Genomic DNA, 17,113 nt, shown 5'->3' with positions numbered 1-17,113 from the left:
GTTCTCTTAAGCATTTGAACCGCCAGGAACAGTGGCATGCCAGGAAGGCGTGTGAGGAAGTGATTCTCTTGTATCAAAAAGAATATGACACCCTGCAGTGTACTTAGTGCTCATTTCACATGGCCTATTTTTAGTTTCAAAATCAGAAATTCTTCTCCACACCAAAACTGAGATAAAAGTCAAAAATATGCTTTTTAATGATGTGCTGTATGTAAAGGTCATAAACTACTCTAAATCATCAAAACGTCAAACTAATCCTATAATAGTCCAGCAAACAGATCACAGAGAGAGCATCTTAGCTTATGCAACATACATATTGGTGTGTCATTATAAACAGAGTGGGGGAGAAATACAGTGAGGCACATTTGGCTGTTACCTTGGCGTAAACCTGAATTAATGTCTCTGGACTACAGTAGAATTACTAGAAATGTAAAAGACCAGGAGAATCTAGCCCATAATTTTGGCTACCTGAATCCTTCCTAAAGGAGTGAAACTGCTTCTCTAAAGCTTTAAAATGGGTACTTCTTACTCACTTGAAATAGCACAAGAGGCCCTGATTCAGGAAACCACTTAAGCACATGTATAACTTCCAATGTGTGCTTAAGACGCATTAACTCTGTGGCCATAAGTGCTATCCTGAATAGAGACGCTTTCCTGAACTGGGGCCTGAGGAAATCTGCAGGGGAGCAAATGTTGCTTAGATCCCTGTATGCCTCCTACTTAAACGTTTTGTGGTTTAATAGTGTAAGTGCTTGATTGACTATGCCCCTTCCTTGAATTATTTGCTGGCATGCCATACGACTGGTTAGAAGTTCCAATGAGATCTAAAAGCACAAATAAGATTCAACTTTATCTCTTGTGTTAATTTCAGGCAGATTCTTTAATGTTGTTTTAAGATAATCTGGTTTTTGAATATTTAAATTCCCTTTTGTTTTATAGGCCTTTTTTCCCTTATCCTACTAGCTTTGGAGTCAATGGGAATTGTCATATTCAGGAAAAGTACGATTGGATCCCAAATATTTAACAGACTATAGATCGACTGACTTTGTTTAAATACGCATACAGAGAGTTTTTAATGCATGTATTGTGGACCTGAGATACCACAACAGTTCACATAGTTATTCAGATCAACTAAAAATTGTAGGCTAAAGTGTTGCTAGGTCTCACGATTTTATCATGAGTCTTGTGATGTTGGTCTTAAAGCCCTGGGCTCTGAGTCATGTTATCACATGAGATTCTCACTTAAAAAGTTTCTAGGCCTCATGGTTGGAGAGTGAGCTACAAAATGGCTTAAACGCCAGAAGGCAAATAAAAAGATCCCCAAATTATCTTGTGAAAATGTCATGACTCTGATTGTTTAATGCTTCGAGTTGGCAATCCTGATTGTTGTTTAGTATATTCTATATAGTATTCTGTTATATATCCTGAATCTAGTTATAGTATATAATAGATAACAAGAGTATAAATATAGGCTGTATACTGTAGATTATACATAAAATAGAATGAGATTGCTCTTGCATACAAATTTTGTTGTATGGAAACTATGCTGGTGTACTTGCAGTTTACAAAGAAAAAAAATATTTTTTCCCAACTTAAATTTTTGCCAAAGACATGCATAGAAGATGGAAAAGCTTCGCCTAACAGAAAAAAAGTCTCAAATTCTCCTTTTCACTGCTTTGCATTTGAAAGTGACTTTCCTAGATTACATTACATTGCATTAAAATCCACTTTAAAATGACCATCAGACACCATAATTTAGAAAAACCCGTGTCCTATGTTTGTAATGCATTTAGACAAATAGCAGTGAAGTAAATTGGGGGGCTTAAGTTTATTTAGATTAGTGGCCTTTTGAAAAATAAGGTGTCTGGTGTGCATAGTTTTGAAGTCTGTTTGCATCTAATTAGCTGTTTAGCTAAAACAAGGTGATGTCACTTGTAATCCACACAGAGGTGAAGATATGATACAATAGGCTGGTCTATAATCTCTTCAGTGAGGCTTGTAGCACTGTTATGGAGCATAGTGAGAGTATACAAAATTTCAGCGTGTAATATAAAATAAGATATAATAGCATAAAACAGCTTTCTTACCCTGATTCAAATAGTAGAAGTCCTGTTTCCTCCTTCATATATCCATTGGCTCCTTATCACTGCAGTTTAGAGCGATACCTTTGTAGCAGGCATTGCTGTTTTGTTGGGGTAGGTATCTCCATAATGGCATTTTTACCCATGTTTGCTACTGATTCCCTCACACTAGATTTTTCTCCCGGGAGACAGCTAATTTGAGCAGCTTGAAATCTAAAAACCTATTGCTGTAAATTCTGGTTTCTAATTCCACAGCTCAGCTGACAGCACTGGGAAGTCACTTTCAAAAGCAGAAAATCTAACACCCTACAACAGACTTTGTTCAGCCACCATGCTGGCTCCCAATTTTATTTTATTGCTCCAAAGCCTACACGCTTTCACATGTTACTGTCGGGGGGAAATCTGTTATCAAACATGTAAGCTTCTCTACAATTAAGCCGTGCTTATTGCTGCGCCAGTGCATTTAAACTGTGGCCAGAAAGCAACTTCCCTTTTACAGCAATAGCAATTTAGTTTTCATGCTTAGTCACAGATGCATGCTTAAAGAGCTCTGTAAAAGATTTCCTAAAACAGTGGGAGAAAGTTGGTTGTTTCTGTGTGTCTCTCCAAGGACTTTTTCCTTCAATGTGCTGAGCTCTTACACACTGATTCAGTAATCAATCCCTTTCCAGCAAAGACTTTTGAGATTCAAGCACATGCTTAACTTGAAGCGCATATGTAAGTGCTCTGTTGAATTGGGGCAGTTTAGTTAGTGGAAGCTGATGGCATTCAGCAGCTTGGAAGTTGAAGGGTGAGAACCTTATCCTTGCACCGGCCCCATTATGCCTTGTACAGGGGCCAGAGTTACAAAAATTGGCCTTAAAATTTCCATGGACAGCTCAGCGCAGCTTCCCCGGGACAAGTGCTGCAGGAAACAGCTGTAAGCTTGTTTTCCAAGGATCCTTTTGTATGCCCCAGTATAGGGGGCATGTTGGGGATTGGGGTTGGGACAGGGCTGTAGCAAGCAGCACCGTGAAGATTATTGGTCTTGCTGCAGCCCACAGGGTGGCCTGAATGGAGGCTGCCGTAACAGGCTCAGGCTTCCAGGCCTGGCTGATTTACACTGTAGGCCTCTCCAGTCCCTGGAGCATCTCAAAGGTAGCTTAAAACCACTGTAGTCACCTTCTAGGCAGCAAGTTCTGTGCTGTGCCTCTTAGCCACATCACAGAACCTCACGCCACGTCCTTTGGGCCTGCTTCTGTAGGATGTGATGTGCCTTCAAGTCTTAACTTATGTGAGTTCCAGTATTTTTCAGTGGGAGTTGAGGACACTCAGCACCTTGCAGGATTGGGCCCTTAGAAATTATTTTCCATTCCAAGTCCTGACATTGCTTCTTTCTTTTGAGTGGCAGTGAAGGTTTGTTTGTCCTCCTTGTCAGTGCAAGCAGCAGCAATTCATAGCGTCACAGATTCTAAGGCCAGAAGGGACCACTGTGATCATCTAGTCTGTAGCACACAGGCCATAAACTTCCCCAAATAATCCCTCTTGTATATCTTTTTCGAAAAGCCCTACACTTGATTTAAAAATTGCCAGCAATGTAGAATCCACCACAGCCTTTGGCAAACTGCTTCAGCGGTTAAGTACCCTCACTGTCAAAAAATCATACCTCATCCCAACTCTGAATTTGTCTAGCTTCTGCTTTCAGCCATTGGATTGGGTTATGCCTTTCTCTGAAGCCAGCCGTATTTTAGGAAATGTTCTTTTGCTAAGTATTAGGGTTTTTTGCCAGCAGGGGGAGCTCACAACTTGCTTCTATTGTGGGTCCTGGAAAAATGTTTGAGACTTGTTTTTGTTATCAAATATTTAAAATCCAGAGAGTATGTTTCCCCCATATTATTATAGTAAGGTTCAGGTCAAATTTGACAGCCTAAACTACAATACTTGAGTGCTCCTTTAAAATTAAGGACACCATGTGCCCAACCAACTATCTCTAAGCAGAAGCAATAACACTATTTTCAAAATGGAAGCATTTATATGTAGAAAAGCTTTACTAACTAGCAAAATAAATCCACGTCTGGATCACTTAGTATTACTTATGGCTGATGGCTGAAAGACTGCAGGATATTTTAGAGGTTGTGTTCAACACTGCTAACAATTCCATTAGCTGCTTTTTCAGGAGGTTTTTAGCTGGATGATAAATATATGCATTTTGGCTGAAATTTTACATATAGTAGCCTGAGAGCTATGTGTTTGTTTATTTGCAAACTGTGAAAAACAATTCCTTTAGTCATTTTTGAATTCATAATTTTTTTAATGAAGTTTTGTGGGGTTGGGTTGGGGGGTTTGTGCTGTTTTTTACAAGGGAATTTTTCAGATGGGAGCCATTGTCTGCTAATCTGTGGCCAATGCCTTCAGATGTTTTTTAGATTGTCTTTGTGGCTGCCCAGCCTCTCTCCTGCCAAGGTTTCAGTTAGCTCCTTCCCTTCTCCTGGAGAGCAGTGCTAAAAGGGAGACTCCCGCTGATTTCACTGGGCATTGGATGAAGTTCATTGAAGTAAGGGTTCAATGGAAGTAAGAATGGTCTCCATATGGTTACAGCTGTAGTATCCATTTAATACCAGGAGAAAAAAACTATTAAAATGGAGTTGGGGCTGAGAAAACACATCGGTAATGTGTTTTTTAACAAATAAAAAAACTTAGGGTATGTCTATACTACCCACCGGATCGGCAGGCAGTGATCAATCCAGTGGGGGTCGATTTATCACGTCTAGACTAAATGCGATAAATCGGGATCCCCAAGCACTCTCCCGTCGACTCCTATACTCCTCCTCCACGAGAGGCGCAGGCAGAGTTGACGGGGGAGCGGTAGCAGTCGACTCACCCCAGTGAAGACACCGTGGTGAGTAGATCTAAGTACATCAACTTCAGCTACGTTATTCACGTAGCTGAAGTTGAGTAACTTAGATAGATCCCCTCCTCTAGTGTAGACCAGGCCTTAGAAGAAAGTTGTAGTTATCTACAAACAAGTATAAGAAACAAGGAAATTCAGAGCTAAGAGAATAGCAAGAGAATGCCTTGTGCAAAAGTGGAGTTCCACTTAACAACTCTAGGAACATGTTTTGGATATGGCTAAATAATGGAGCTGGAGAGTTAAAGAAAAAACCGGAGAGTAGAAAAATAGAGCAGGTAGGGAAGGGGGGAAATCCCACCTTTCTGTTAGCTCAGCCTCCTGTGCTGTGGTTGGCTTGAAAAAATTTGGTGCCTGAGGACTGCATGCTGCCCAATAATTCTAAAAATACATTGGAGGAAGTCTTTGTGTAGCAGAATTTCTTTTCCTTTAAGGTAATCTGTTACACAAGGCTGCTGTAATTTGGCTTTCAACAGCAATGACTAGTTATGCCAAAAATGGATAATAAATAAAGTCTAGACAAATGTAGTGTGTTACCAGAGGCAGCCAGCAGATGCTTTGTGTAAACCTCAGTCTATTGCTAGTCAGATTAATTTTCAATATGCTTTTAATTTGCAACGCCTTTAAACAAATATTGTTAAAATAAAAATCCTTTATCAATTTGGGCTTCTTCAGAGTGCGTAACAAAGAACATTGGATTCCCTTCTGTTCTAAAGAATAGTGGAACGTGTACCTTTTAAGAGCCCCTGTTGTGATCCCTGAATCACCATGTAGTTTACACGCATTGAAGAGCATCTCTGGAGTACTCCATAGTTAATCCTCTTCAATTATCATAGTACAGCAGATAATGTCAATTGAGGGAGAAGAGAATGGGAATAAAATGCAGATAGACCTCAGGGAGTGGAAATAGAGTTTCCCCCTGGATTGTCTATTGAGAATATGGTTATAATTTGATTTTTAAAAGCCCCTCCTTTTTATAACAGGCCTGGGTGCTATGAAATATGTGGGTCTTAGTATCGTCTGTTTAGAATACTTGTTGTATATTGGAGAGCTGCACCACTGCTTTTACACTTGGAGTAGTAATAGAATCTTAAACCTCAAGCTTTTCCTTTCAAGCAAAGCAAAGTATTCTCGCTGACTAAAAGAACAGAAAGGTCAGCAAAGCTTGTCCTTGATGGAAAAACAGCCCAAACTGATACCACTGTGAAACCTGAATGGTAAACTAAGCTGTCCTTGATTTGTGGGAGACGTGATTGAGCTTTTCACTCATTATAGCTGCCACCGAGCAATTCTCTTAAACTAGATAGTCTTCGACTTAGCTTAATTGAGGAACAGGCCTTGCTAATGAATTTTTATGAGTTTATCGGTCCTGGCATATTTCACTGTAATGCAGTCGGTATATTATATTAAAAATGTATATCACAACAGAAGCAGTTTTGTAAAACAAGCTTTAATGCAGCAACTGCTTATTTGAGCCTTGGGGATGTGAAACAAAAGCAAACTGCTTACTGTTTGAGAAATCAGCACAACACCATGTATATTGCTGTGGTGTTAGAAGTCAGAGAAATGCCATAGGCTGGGTGTAGATCAAATCGTTGTGCTGGTAATTAGAAGACAATAAGGCTACATAAAATTGAACCAAGATGTATTAAAATCAGATAGTAATTCTCCTTAACGCTGACTGGAAGCTAGTCGTGTCGGTAGGTATCTTGAATCCATTATTGTTTGCCACTATAAAAAGCTGTGTGTCACCTAGGACCTCTTAACTTTTTTTAGATGTGAACATTAAAGGAGGGCCTGGTGTATATATTTTATGTATTGTATTCTGCATAAATACTTACACATTATTTATATAGGAACATAGGAATTGCCTTCATGAATCAGACCTGGGGTCCATCTTGTCCAGAATCATATCATTGACAATACCCAGTACCAGGTGCTTCAGAAAAAGGAACAATAAACCCCACAGTGGACAACTGCAGAATTACCTACCCAAACAGGAAGTCTTTTCTTAAACCCTGTCAGCGCATGGCTTATGCCCTAAGTATGAATGTTCATACCCTTTCAGTGTTTTTCCTATCCTGTCTAATGTAACTGTAATGTCCTCGTTACACATATAAATGTCTAATAATTTTTGAGTATTACTAAACTCTTGGCTTAGGCAGTATCCTGTGTCAATGAGTTCCACAGACTGCATTATGTATATTTTTTTAAAAATATCCTTTCACCAGTTATACATGTTTCCTTTAAAGTGATTGAATTCCCTCTTGTTGTAGTACTATGAAAGAGGGCAAATAGGATGCTTGATTTGTCTTTGTTGTACCATTCATAATTTTGTATGCCTTTTATCGTGACCCTTCTTTTTAGTTTAATTTCATTTAGAAATGAGTCAGGTCTCTTCATTCTGATCTCCTCTGGAAGTTGTCCCATGCCTCTGATTACTTGCATTGCCAGAATCAGGACCTTGTCTTTCTGCTATATCCTTTCTAAGGTGACCAGATGTCCCGATTTTATAGGGACAGTCCTGATTTTTTTTTTTTATATAGGTTCCTATTACCCCTCACCCCCTGTCCCAATTTTTCACACTTGCTGTCTGGTCAACCTAATCCTTTCTGAGTTAGTGAACAGTGTGTTCTGGTCGGGGGGTACTACTGTTTTATTTAATGACTTATAATATTTACAGTGTTGTTTTCTATCCTGCTTCTTATACTTCCTAAAACTTTTGGTTTTGGACACTGCTGCACAGGGAGGAATGTTGTCAGAGACCTTTTGTATGGCCACATAATTTTTATGAGCTGGTCCTCCTTCATCTGCTATTTTTTTAATACGCTCAAAGAATTTTAATGAACATAAGCCCAATGTGTACACATCTTCACCAAAATTAACCAATCAGCCTGGATTTACATAATCAGATCTTAGACAGGGGTAAAAAATTTTTGCGAAGTTTGGAATAAATTGGACGAGTTTTGGGGATGCATTAAAACTGAGGTTGGTTTTACTTCTGGAACATCTTCCAATTTTTAATTATTTATTTTGGTTCTCATCTCCAGAATGGATTAATCTTACTCTTGCGTGAAGTAAGCAAGAGTTATTTCCCGATTAACTGCTTCCTCTCTGTTCTTTGCATGTCCCTGACATGACCTTTATAAAATCCATATTGTGTAGATATAGACAGCCAGGATGAAGAAGCAGCAGGCAGGGAACTACATAGTTGGGGAATAGATAGGTCCAATCTGTGAGGAATGGGAGAGCACTAGCTGTGTGAAGGTCCAGTCCAGGATAGAGCAGGGTCCATCGTTGTGCAGGTTGGAAGGTCCACTGATGTCATCACAGTGCAATTTTTTGTGTAATGCAAACAAAAAGAGAAATGCTCAAAGCTGAACTGTTCATTAGCTGGAGTTAGGGTTGAGCAGATGTGTCTCAAGCAGTAAAGGATCAGACTCTCCACCCTGTGGGTCTGGGGCTCCATGGAGAGGCTTCCTGAAGCTACCATGGTTAGGGGAATTTGGTGCTGTGGAGGTGGCACTCTCCTCTGTCCCCCCCCAAAGACACAGTTTGTATTTTGGCATGGGACATATGGCCTGCACTGTGTGGAGGGCCTCTCCCTTCCACTGATTTCTGGACCTGAAGACTCCAATCTTTTTTATTCTGAGCTCCCACTTTACTTCTCCAAAGTGGATACCAGATCTACTTACAGGCAAGACAGCAGAAGGCACTCGTGGCTAATGGCAATCACCCCTACCCTGGAAGCCCAAGTGCATGTATCTCACTGATACACTACTGTGGGATCACAGAGACACTAGGCCGATCCCAAAGTACAGCACTCAGTGTTGCGTCTTTGCCCCTGGGATGGCTCCTACAAGTTTTATTCGTAAGGGTGATTGCTGGGCTGTTGAATATGTTAATCCTCAAAATGTGATGTTTAAAAATAAAGCAACACTAGGCACGATCTTTACTTGGGCGCAACACAGAAGAACACAACTGCTTGAGCTAATGACAACCATAAGACAAACTGGCACACAGGCACTAAGGCCATGTCTGTACTACAGCTTATGTCGGCCTAATTTATTGTCGCTCAGAAGTGTCAATAAGCCACCCCGCAGAGCGACGTAAGTTCACCAACATAAGCGCCAGTGTGGGCAGAGCTATGTTGGCGCCAGAGCTTCTCCCATCGACCTAGCTACCACCTCTCGCAGAGGTGGTTTTATTGGGCCAATGGGAGAGCTCTTCACCAGATGCCCTGTATGTACAGACAAGCCTTATGACAGTTATCCGGCTCTTCCCCACACAGTATCTGCACCTGCATCTGCTCCTGACCCCCAGCATAACTGGGGGCTTAATTCTGAAGGCAAAACTTTCACTGGGTCAGCTCTGAGCTCAGTCTGTCCTGGAGTATCGCCACTGATTTCTGCCTGTAAGGCCCTGTGTAGCTCCGACAGCATGTGTACATTTTATTTACAGTAACAGTAAGACACAGTTGCAAACTCAGATCTATATATTTTCACACTGCAGCAAAGATCCGTTTAAAAAAAATCCACTGCTCACCTTTAAACGTCATGGACAAGCCACTAAAAGGGAAGAAATTCTGAATTTGCTGTTCTGAGATAGCAGCATTTTAGGGCTAAAATGTACCTAGACATGGACCTGCTGTGCTTGGAGAGTGGGGGAGATGTACTGCTTAAGTGTCAATGCACAAAGCAGTCTACCGCTGCAGGGACCTTGACGAGCAGTAAATCTTACTACAGCGTTGGAAACAAGCTCTCCTGCTGCATAGCTGTTTGGGATAGGGACAGAACACTATCCCCTCATCCAGGCCACTAGTACAGCAGGCAGCCCTTTGCACACCCCAGTACAGTTAGCTAAATTGTCGATAGGCCCTGCACAGTTGGGGCAGGAAGGTGGGTTCTCCCTCTCCCCACAGCTAGTGCGCAGTGCAGAAGCAGTAATAGGTTTCATGGCCCCAGTAGTGTAGAAACTATCCTCCTTTGGAGGATTAAATCCTCAGACAAGCAGAATCCTGCTCAAGTGAAATGAGGTTGCCATCCTGCTCATTTGAATGAGAGTACAGGAAAGCTGGTTTAACACTTGCCTCACTTCAGGACTCAGTGTGGTCGGTTGGGTAAGATGGCTGACTTTGTTGTGGGTATAGAACTTCCTGTATTTGTATTTTCATCAAAGGGCCTATTGATATGTTATTTATTTATTGGAAATGTGGCTATATACGTTGCCACCACTTAGATTACTCTGTCTATCCAATCACCATAGCGTTTTTAGGCACTTGATTTTGCTAAGCATTTTAAGATACCTAGAAGAAGTCTAGTCTGATAAGGAAAAGTTCATCTAGATGAAGGTGTGCCCCAGAGATCACAAATTGGGGTGCCTGGTTTTTGGCACTCAGGGAAGTGGTTCGAATTTCAGAAGTGCTAAGCACCAACCGCTCTTATAGATCAGTGGGATCTGTGGAAGATCAGCACCTCTGAAAACCAGACTGCTCAGTTAGATGCTTTAAAATGGGCTTGGATGCCTAAAACTAGGTAACAAGGTCTGGGAAATGTTGGCCATAATGCCTTCCAAAAAATGTTAAAGAAGAGGTATTCAGGGTCAGCTTGCACTCTCCCACATCATCCAGCCTCAAAATGCGGGTTAGGAATGAAGGGGAAAATAGCATTGTGCTGCTTGTTTAGTGCTGTTTAAACGGCTAAACCTCTTCCAGCTTAGCCCTTTCTGAAGCACTGACACCTTTGCATGTTTGAAGACTAGCTTCTTACTTTACCTGTGAAGAACTGATTGTGGCACTTAGTCACAAGCCCTCAGCAGAGGTAATGCAGAGCTGCACTGATGAAGGATGAATACAGTAGGGATTGTGTCTGACTGAACTGGAATATCCTTCCATGCTGCTCCCTGTGCATGGTACAAGTGCCATTAGGCTGGCTCAGAATGCTGCCCCAGGAGACCACCTTGCTGTGCAGTCTGCTGTGGAAGTGTCAGAGAGCAAGGCCAAAACTACTCTGGCTCCAGGAGATCAGGAGTGAGCAAGGATTTGTGCTCCCCATTGCATAGGGTAAGCTATTGTGTGTTGCATGTGGGTAAGGTGTGGGGTAGGGGCAGGGAGAAAGAGGCTTCTTGCTCAGCCTCTGCCCCTGCAGAGATGAGTAAAGTCAGTGCACAGCCTGGGACTACATGTATGTGATTAGGGTGGAGATGATCAAGGGTGTAAACAGAACATTTGTGAGTCAGACGCCAAGGTGCGGGGAGGGAAGTAGTTAAATCTGTAGAAAGCAATTCTGTTCTGGAGATGAACTCTAGGCCTGGCCAATGAAAACATGTATTATTAACACAGATAATCACAAGAGTACTCTACAGTCCACAGGAAAAGGCTCTGATGATTCAAAAGCCAAGAAAATCATTGGTAGTCATGCGGAGATAGGAATTCAAAAGGGATTCCAAAGTATGGAGAAGAAATAAAACCTCAGGAAGTAGCAAATGAAATTAATTGGTTCTCACTACAGAACATTTACAGGAGGAAGAAAGATTATATATATGTAATATTATTTAAATAGCTGGAATGAATTAAAATTTCCTGATATGTGGCAATCATTCAAATAATGCCAAAGAGGCCCTGAGTTGGTGATTTACAAACTGAGGCTAGAGTGGACTGGATTAATCCTATCCCAGAACTGAGGAAAACATGGACTCGATCTGGTTGAGCTTTGAGTCTTCTGCTTCAGTTGATGAATAAATTAAAATATGACTGTTTGGAAACAACCTCTTCCTAACAGGTAAACTTTTGTCTGTTTGGTATTTAAGGGTATTTTCTTGGTGAAATAAATAGTGTCAGAGTTAGAATTCTACTATGATGTTATTCTTTGACATTTTAAATGGTAGCTTTAGTTGGATGTCATCTTCTCTTCTTTTTGGTAGTATTTTTGTGGATTACTAAATAGCGACTATGGCTGCATGTCAAGGATGGATGATCCATCTGTGTGTTATTCCTGATTCTTTAATGAGTTTTGCGTAAGTCCACTGTAAGTTTATTGCAGGAGTGGGGGTTATTGTTTATGAACTGCTTTTGTATCCTTCAGAATGAAAGGCACTATAAAAGCCTTATTTTATTTATGGGTTTGAAATAAGGACTAAATCCTCTGCATATTTTAAGTCAGGGATATTTCTTACAAAACATAACTCTTTGTTCCATAGGCAATTCCATTACATTCCTTCAACTGGTCTCTCTTGGTTTCTGCCAGAGGACACATAGCTCCAGAAACCTGTAGACTAATAGATCCCTTGTAGTGCTTCCAAACCTATGTAGTAACTTAAACTAATCAAAAAATATCAACAGGAATTTCCACTAGAGCACAGAGGTGGTTCGGTGACTTCAACATTTCACAGAACTTAGTTATACTCTGCCTAATTATTCCAAGGAGTTATCTTTTCAAAATTAGAAGAAAAAGCAGATAATTACAACTGCAATATTAAAGTACTTAATGTCTGTCTAACATATGGGCACCAAGTCAGATGCTGTATTTCCAAGCAACATCCACTTTGTAAGCAAAATTGAGACAGGCCATGCAGCTTCTGTAAGGAAGATCTTTAATATTTGGGCACTACTGTTACAGATCCAATAACAACACATATGTCTTTAGGTACAAAAAGGAAATGAGCCTTTTTCCATCCTCTTTCTGTTTAACTTTTTCTTTCTATTTTTTTTTTTTAGAAACATACCTACTTAGTTTGAATCCTGTATGCTTGGATGTGACGTGCATATCAAAAAAATGATTCTTTATAATGGGATATAGAGCCATAGTCTGAGTCAACATTATCACCATCTGATATGAGATGACTGTATACAGCACCACCATTCTTCATGGAAAGGTGTCACATCACAAAACCACCAATGCTCACATTAACTGGCACTGAACAGCCACAGGGACCAAATTTCTCTTTCCCCTAGAGGTGGTCTCTCCAAGGGCCGATCTAATGTCCAGTGATATTAATGGAAAGACTCCCATTGTCTTCAGTGACCACTGGTGCAGGCCTCAAGACAGGGAAGGAAACTGGCAGGGCTGGGCAGCATAGGCAAATCTTCTCGTGCTGTCTGTTCGGTGGATAAACAGTGGGCTTCAGGCCCCACAGTTTTCAGTCAAGCACCTTTCATGAGCATTAAATGCTCTGCAAAATAATTAGTTTTTAAGTGCATTGAGATTCCAAACACCTGCTCTATATTCATTAAGGAAAATGGGAAGCTGGAAGAAGCTGAGAGAAGTTCAGAGGTGTATGTATTAAAGACTGCTGAGAGAGAGAGAGAGACTCTTGAAAGCTTGAAGAAAGCAGGATTTGTTTAGGAGAAGGGGCCCAAAACCTAAACTTGAAGTCAGATGAACATTTTGAGCTTGTGTAATATTTTGAAAAAAGGTAGCATTTCATTCAAAGCCTTTCAAAGCTAACTATGTAACTTCTGTGCTTAATAGCTGCTGTTTTGGTTGTTTTCCCTTCAAAATTAATCTGCAAATTGCTCACCCTTGATAACCTCTAGTCGATACTCCTGTTCATGAGAAGCGAAGAGGAGTGGGGGGAAGGGAGGTAGGACATTATTCTTACGTATGGTGGGTAAATATCACTTTCAGCTCATCGTTACACTTATGCGACATGACATGCTCATATGACTCAAATGTGCTATTTTTTATGGCACATAGTAAATGTGAAATTGTGACTGGTGTGAGATAGAGCTGCGTGAGATCTCCTGCAAATGTGTCATGTAATTTTATTTTGAGAATGAGAGGTCTTGGATGACAGCCCTGTATTTCCAGCAAATTTATTCCATTTATCTAGGGTGAGATGTCCCCATGGGTCACACCCTGCCACCTTTTTTGTTTGATTCCTTACTAACATGACATTTGGTTTCATCACAGAACATAAGCAGAAAACGTAGATGAGTCCTGAAGCTGTAAAATAATTTGCAGCATGAGGGAGAGACCCTTTCTTAAATATAATGCACCACATCCTCAGCTGATGTCAACTGAAGTCCACAGAACTATGCTGATGTACCTCAGCTGAGGAGATGGCCTAGTGAGAGTCAGATTTGGACCATGGCTTCTGTTGCTATGAATTAGCCTCTCTAAAAGCCAATCCTGCTTCCATTGAAATTCATGCCAGAAATCTCACTGACATCAATAGGGCAAGATTGGGCCCGTATGCATTATGAATATGGTGATCAGTGCCAGAGTATGATAAATACTTTAAGATGGGCACAAAAAGTTATCTTGAAGGGACCTGATTTTTCAGAACAGTGCTGCTGAGCACTCTGAAAACCAGGCTTCTTTAAGTCATTAAAGTTGGGCCACTAAAATTACTTTTCATTTGAAAATCTAGGCCGCGGTTTTTATTCTTGTCAATATAGTGAACTGATTAATACTAACAAACTACACCCATGAACCAAGTGTATGTTTCTATTCTTGGTTAATCAGTTCTGACACAACTAAATACAAGACAATAGTGCTGTCAAACAAACAAAAAATTGGGAGGCGATATAAAGCCAGTTCAATGAGAGTTGGAGAGGGGAGGCTTTTAAAATTAACCTCTGAAGTGTCCCTTACCTTTAACACCTTTATTTTATGGTCATAGCTTTAAAAGAAAACTACTTGTATTTAACCTCTTATGATTTCTGGGAATCATTTTATTGTAATGATAGTTAATCCAATTAAATGTAGATTGCAATGGCTGAATCATAAAATACTGGCTTTGATTAGTTGATTTCTGTTTGTTGTCATAAAAAGAGAAAATGCAAACAGCAAGTTAGAACATTTAGTTCACTTAGACCATGCTGAGCTGAGTACTATTTGTGTTTACAGCACCATTTGTTTCCAAAAGCAGTAAAAATGGAGTCTAGATTTAACACATTGAAATGTATATTCGAACTCTCTTGTTTTCAGGGAAGTAAATCTGTAGTACATAGCCAGATTCTCTCTGCAATTAAATTTCTGTGGTGCAAATCAGATTAGAAATCTGCAATCAGGATTTTGTCTATTGTATTGGGTGGAAGAGAAATAGCTGTCTTTACTAGCATCTAATTTTCTATGATTCAGTATATGAACTAGCTTATTTATGCTTAATATATTGGATAATATGATGCTGCCTTAAACATGGCATACTCCTTATGCTGCTATGTAACAAACAAACATTTTGGGCCTGCTTCTCCACTATCTTTTACCTGCAGGAGTCCATTTAGGGCCCAATCCTGCAATTGATAACATGCAGGCAAAAGTCAGTGGAACTCTTTGAGCAGGAATGCTCATGCATAATCAGCCTCAGGGTCAGGGCCATATTCCTGTGGCAAGTGAGAGCAACATAGGTGTAAAATGTTACCATTCTGTTTGGTAGCGTTTTACACCCACACATACTTATTTTGCACTAGTGTAAACAACTACTTGAGGTGTAAAGCAGCGGAGAATCAGTCCCACAATGTACACAGTAATGAAAGTAAACTTTAATCATACTTAACAGACTATATTGGAATTATAAGGCAATACAAATACTGAGCATATCTACTCTGTTCAAGTTTCAGAGTAGCAGCCGTGTTAGTCTGTATCCGCAAAAAGAAAAGGAATACTTGTGGCACCTTAGAGACTAACAAATTCTGTTCAAGGTATTATATTTGTAATAATGGCACTGATGCTAATTTTGCATTTATTTTTATCTGTAATTGTCTGTTATGGCAGACATATTTCTGCTGTTAAAAGGCATTGGGAAGTAGTCTGAACTACTTAGTGTGGATCTTTGCTTCAATGGAGTTATGCCACATACAAACAGTGGGGTGAAAGATCAGAATCTGGCTCAGAGGAACAGGCTGACAATCTGCTTTGGAAATCGTAGAAACTGACACATTTATATTGGTTTTGAGTTTTTATTTTTTTATTGGGTTGGAACTAGAGATCTACCACTGGGGTTAGTGCACCAAACTGTGATAAACACCCACTGGTCCCATCCATGTGACATGAAGACCTTAGTTCTCTGCTCCTGTCAGGGGCATCTGTGTTGGAATACAGTATTTATTGCCAGTGTGGATGAGAAAACAATTGTCTGTGTTAGAAAACAGTGTTTTGAAGACACCATTCTGCCATGTAGCTGAATTATAAACATAGAAGATAGTGATTTTTCTCACTCCAAGAAATAAGTTAAGCCCACCACCATTATTATTCCCCATGTAAGGAAGAAATGTATAACTGGGTGCAGGTGGGGGGAGAAGATGGTACAGAGGGCCTTATCTGTCCAGGAAGGACCAGAAATGCATTAAGGTTATCCCAGTCCTTGTGGGAATAAGAAATGACTAGAATATTGTCACTCTCTTTAATTAGAGCTATGCCAGGGATCAATGGAACTCTTATCAAATTGTGTCAAGGGGAAAAACACACTGATTAATAGGGCTGGAATCCTATTAAGCCAATAGGCTTTTTACACCAGTGGGATAGCTCCTGTATTATTATTAAACATTTATAATATGGTAGGCTCAAAGGCCCCAGTCCTCGTGCTGGATATTGTACAAACAGAGAGAAAGAGACAATATCTGCTGAGAGCAGCACAGACTCTTGGATGAGAAGCATCCTTATTGGGAAATGCCACCTTCAAAGCCTCATATAACTCTTCCTACTGCCTACTTTTATCCTCCCTTGACCAGTTTGTGTTGCCCATGTCCCCTCGGCTCCACCAATCTCCCCAGTCTTGCCTGCCCCTCTGTCAACTTCTTGACACAGTCGCCTCTGAAAACCAGTTCACCTTTGCCATGCTGCTTTCAGTGAATCAAGTTGATTTGTATATTAATTGCCTATTATTGTTTCCCTTCCCCTAACCTCTTTCTAAATAAGCACTACATAATAATAAAAGCACCTTCCAATGGAAAGTCTGCCTCTGTGCTTGCATTTCAGAAAAGACACTGTCTAGTTCCTGTAAACTCACTAGTCCATTTTTCGAATTAGAAACTGGCCTTTTATCTTTGTTAGTAGTGTGACTGCTTATTGATTAAATGTATGGAAATGAGCTTCCTATGAGCTCTTGCAACAAATTAATTATGGAACAAACTCTGGTTCTTTGGAAGTCAGAAGCTACTGAGCAACCTATAATCAAGGTTCTCCTAATGCTTTTTAAACAGACC

At 40.3% G+C, this 17,113-nt stretch overlaps 1 protein-coding gene across 3 annotated transcripts in view; it reads left to right on the top strand.

The window, feature by feature from the left end:
- TMEFF2 (transmembrane protein with EGF like and two follistatin like domains 2) overlaps positions 1 to 17,113 on the top strand; it is a 172,951-nt gene that overhangs the window by 23,138 nt on the left and 132,700 nt on the right. The window lies entirely within an intron of this gene.

The sequence above is a fragment of the Lepidochelys kempii genome, chromosome 11, assembly GCF_965140265.1.
Source record: "Lepidochelys kempii isolate rLepKem1 chromosome 11, rLepKem1.hap2, whole genome shotgun sequence".
Taxonomy (NCBI): domain Eukaryota; kingdom Metazoa; phylum Chordata; order Testudines; family Cheloniidae; genus Lepidochelys; species Lepidochelys kempii.
Note: the sequence above shows the minus strand (reverse complement) of the source record. Positions and strands in the feature narration are given on the sequence as shown.